The following is a 4,738-nucleotide window of genomic DNA, read 5'->3' as shown; positions in this document are numbered from 1 at the left end:
AACTGGGATCCAAAGGCCTGTACCCTCAGGCAAATGAAAAGCCAAAAGTACACCAGCTGTTGTGTGAATTTGCAACCCAGGTTTGGGTCATCCAGATAGTCCAAGGAACCACAGCCTTGAACAATCATTCCTAAATTATATTTCAAGTACAATGACCAGCACATGGTCAAATATGATCAGTCACATAAACCAGACAACAGGAATGAGAATAAGCAGAAATAAGACCACAGAGACTTCAAAATTAGAATTTTAAAATACACACTATAAAATATCTGTTGTTTCTTATGTTTAGAAAAAATAAACATAGATCTCCAAGGAATAAAGCTACAAAAAGGCCAAGAGCACTACCAAATTTTTGTAAAAACAAATGGACAGGGGCTTCCCTGGTGGCACAGTGGTTAAGAATCTGCCTGACAATGCAAGGGACATGGGTTCAAGCCCTGGTCCGGGAACATCCCACATTCTGTGGATCAACTAAGCCCATGCACTACAACTACTGAACCTGCACTCTAGAGCCCGTGTGTCACAACTACTGAAGCCCGTGCACCTAGAGACTGTGCTCCAAACCAAGAGAAGCCACCGCAGTGAGAAGCCCGCGCACTGCAATGAAGACCCAACACAGCCAAAAGTAAAATAAATAAATAAATAAATTTAAAGAAAAAACAAATGGACAAACAAAAAAAATGCATTCAAACACCTCCAACATATTCATGTACCTACACACAGACTGAGAAATTTGCACGAATTGCTCCACTTATGAGCCTGGATTAGCTCAAGTAAAAGTGGCCAGACACTGTCTGAAAGATGAGTGTCTCCCTGCCTCGCTTTGGGTCCTAAAGCTGTCCTCTAGGAATAGGTTATCTATCCCCCACCCCCTGCCCTTTTTTTTTTAGGTATCTAGATTTGGATAAGAATATTTATACCCTTTTGATTACAGTTCAGGTAAGCCAAGAATATCCACTAGCAGTGCTAAATAAGCAACAGAGTGTTCTTTGTGAAGGAATACCTTACCTGACTCTCAGTGCATTCTTCCTTTTGTATTTCCCTCAAAGGCAAGAAACAATCCTACCAGCTTTCACGGCACAATCCTTTTACCATAACTCCTTCACTTCCACATCATTCAGCGTGGTAGACACTGTGGTGCTCCACTTAGCACTCCCTTCAAGACGGAAAGAATTATTCCTACCGGGAGTGCGGCAGACAAACTGCTTTTGGCTGGCCATCCCCACAGGGATGGCCTCAGCCAAAGAGAGACCTACACGTGCGTGCGCGCACACACACACACACACACACACACACACACACAGAGTCTTACCTTTTTCCTGGGCAGCCCATATCCAGTGACTAATCAACAAGAGATATAAGGTATTTTCCCTCCTTTCCCCAACGTGGGGTCCCTCTGAATATGATTCCATCTTCAGAACTCCCTGCAGGGTTGACTGTGTCTTCCATTGAGATATCCAGCATTGAAGTTCAACTTCTCCTGGTGCTCAATCCTGATTTCTTCTCTTTCTTTCTGCAGGTGTCAAGCACACTTTCAGAAGCAGCCCACACACTGCTCTCTCTGTTCAAGTTTGCTTCCCGGGAGACCCCGCCTGTGACACTCACGTCTTCATTGATTTGAACCTCTGGGCCTTATTGGGGTACAAACATTTCTTCTTCAGAGGTGCTCTAATGAGAGTGGGCGAGTGGGCCACTCAGATGCCGGCAGTGTCTATAACTGGACGGGAATTGTAGAAATAGTTCTAAAATAAGGACACGGGAGACAAGCTATCATTCATCTTGTAGAGAGACTTGGCTCTGGTGCCCCCAAGAGAAAACCACTGTCTGACCAGGTTGCTTTAATTAAAATCACAATGGAGTGATTTTGTCTGACTTTTCAAAATTAACGGTCTCATTTATAATAAAGGATACATATTACCATTTTTATCAGTCCAGTTTGAATAACACACTCTGAAAAGATCAACAAGTTTGACAATAAACTTTGTCGAGAGGGTATGAGGAAACAGAAGGGGGTGGTAGAGGTAAAGTGTCACTGGCAAAGCCCACTAGGGACCCCAGGGAAAGTAAGATGGAATATAGATAATAAGATAAGGTCTAAAGTCTTCTTTTGTGCTTAGTCTAGTTTCACTTGCCTATAGGGGACCGTGTGCAGAGGCCTTGCACCTAACATGTCAGATTAGAGTTTCCAGCACCTAACCGCCAGCCTGACACCTCAGCTCCGTGGCTGCCTGGAGAAGAGCTGCCCACGGCACCTCAATTCAAGATGGCAGAGGGGCTTCCGGGAAGATGGCGGGAGACTAAGACGCGGAGATCACCTTCCTCCCCACACATACACCAGAAATACATCTACACGTGGAACAACTCCTACAGAACACCTATTGAAGGCTGGCAGAAGACCTCAGACCTCCCAAAAGGCAAGAAAGTCCCCACGTACCTGGGTAGGGCAAAAGAAAAAAGAATAAACAGAGACAAAAGAACAGGGACGAGACCTGCACCAGTGGGAGGGAGCTGGGAAGAAGGAAACGTTTCCACACACTAGGAAGCCCCTTCGCGGGCGGAGACTATGGGTGGCGGAGGGGGAAAGCTTCGGGGCCGTGGAGGAGAGCACAGCAACAGGGGTGCGGAGGGCAAAGCGGAGAGATTCCCACACAGAGGATCAGGGCCGACCGGCACTCACCAGCCCGAGAGGCTTGTCTGCTCACCCGCCGGGGCGGGCGGGGCTGGGAGCTGAGGCTTGGGCTTCGGTCGGAGCGCCGGGAAAGGACTGGGGTTGGCAGCGGGAACATAGCCTGCAGGGGGTTAGTGCGCCACGGCTAGCCGGGAGGGACCTGCCGAAGAGGCAAGAGACTTTTTCTTCCCTCTTTGTTTCCTGGTGCGCTTAAAGGAGCTCCAGAGACGGGCGCGAGCCGCGGCTAAAAGCGCAGACCCCAGAGACGGGCATGAGATGCTAAGGCTGCTGCTGCCGCCACCAAGAAGCCTGTGTGCGAGCACAGGTCACTCTCCACACCCCCCTTCCGGGGAGCCTGTCCAGCCCGCCACTGCCAGGGTCCCAGGATCCAGGAACAACTTCCTTAGGAGAACGCACGGCGCGCCTCAGGCTGCTGCGTCACGCTGACTTCTGCCGCCGCAGGCTCGCCCCGCACTCCTTGCCCCGCCCTCTCCCCGGCCTGACTGAGCCAGCGCCCCCGAATCAGCGGCTCCTTTAACGCCGTCCTGTCTGAGCGAAGAACAAACGCCCTCCGGGGACCTACACGCAGAGGCGGGGCCAAATCCAAAGCTGAGCCCCTGGGAGCTGTGAGAACAAAGAAGAGAAAGGGAAATCTCTCCCAGCAGCCTCAGAAGCAGCGGATTAAAGCTCCACAATCAACTTGATGTACCTGCATCTGTGGAATTCATGAATAGACAATGAATCATCCCAAATTAAGAAGGTGGACTTTGAGAGCAAGATTTATGATTTTTTCCCCTTTTCCTCTTTTTGTGAGTGTGTATGTGTATGCTTCTGTGTGAGATTTCGTCTGTATAGCTTTGCTTCCACCATTTGTCCTAGGGTTCTATCCGTCTGTTTTTTTTGTTTAATTTTTCTTAATAATTATTTTTTATTTTAATAACTTTATTTTATTTTACTTTATCTTCTTTCTTTCTTTCTTTCTTTCTTTCCTTCCTTCCCTCCTTTAGACAACGAATCATCCCAAATTGAGGAGGTGGACTTTGAGAGCAAGATTTATGATTTTTTTTCCCCTTTTCCTCTTTTTGTCAGTGTGTATGTGTATGCTTCTGTGTGAGATTTTGTCTGTATAGCTTTTCTTCCACCATTTGTCCTAGGGTTCTATCCGTCCGTTTTTTTTTAATTTTTTTTTCTTTTTTTTCTCTTAATAATTATTTATTTTAATAACTTTATTATATTTTATCTTACTTTATTTTATTTTACTTTATCTTCTTTCTTTCTTTTTTCCCTTCCTTCCCTCCTTCCTTTCTTCCTTTCTTTCTTTTTTCTTCTACTATTTCTTTCTTTCTACTTTTTCTCCCTTTTATTCTGAGCCGTGTGGATGAAAGGCTCTTGGTGTTGGAGCCAGGAGTCAGTGCTGTGCCTCTGAGGTGGGAGAACCAACTTCAGGACAGTGGTCCACAAGAGACCTCCCAGCTCCACATAATATCAAACGGCAAAAATCTCCCAGAGATCTCCATCTTAACACCAGCACCCAGCTTCACTCAACGACCAGCAAGCTACAGTGCTGGACATCCTATGCCAAACAACTAGAAAGACAGGAACACAACCCCACCCATTAGCAGAGAGGCTGCCTAAAATCATAATAAGTCCACAGACACCCCAAAACACACCTCCAGATGTGGACCTGCCCACCAAAAAGACAAGATCCAGCCTCATCCACCAGAACACAGGCACTAGTCCCCTCCACCAGGAAGCCTACACAACCCACTGAACCAACCCTAGCCACTGCGGACAGACACCAAAATCAACGGGAACTACGAACCTGCTGCCAGCAAAAAGGAGACCCCAAACACAGTAAGATAAGCAAAATGAGAAGACAGAAAAACACACAGCAGATGAAGGAGCAAGATAAAAACCCACCAGACCTAACAAATGAAGAGGAAATAGGCAGTCTACCTGAAAATGAATTCAGAATAATGATAGTAAAGATGATCCAAAATCTTGGAAATAGAATAGACAAAATGCAAGAAACATTTAACAAGGACCTAGAAGAATTAAAGATGAAAC

General features: G+C 46.5%; 1 long non-coding RNA gene across 1 annotated transcript; it reads right to left on the bottom strand.

The window, feature by feature from the left end:
• Positions 1 to 320: 320 nt before the first annotated feature.
• LOC307184285 lies at positions 321 to 3,113 on the bottom strand. The gene is made up of 3 exons (XR_013827688.1): positions 2,681 to 3,113; positions 1,316 to 1,745; positions 321 to 1,159 (listed from the first exon to the last, which is right to left on the bottom strand). It is a non-coding gene; the product is annotated as an uncharacterized lncRNA (long non-coding RNA).
• Positions 3,114 to 4,738: the final 1,625 nt, after the last annotated feature.

The sequence above is a fragment of the Stenella coeruleoalba genome (genome assembly GCF_951394435.1).
Source record: "Stenella coeruleoalba genome assembly, chromosome: 3".
Taxonomy (NCBI): Eukaryota; Metazoa; Chordata; class Mammalia; order Artiodactyla; family Delphinidae; genus Stenella; species Stenella coeruleoalba.
Note: the sequence above shows the minus strand (reverse complement) of the source record. Positions and strands in the feature narration are given on the sequence as shown.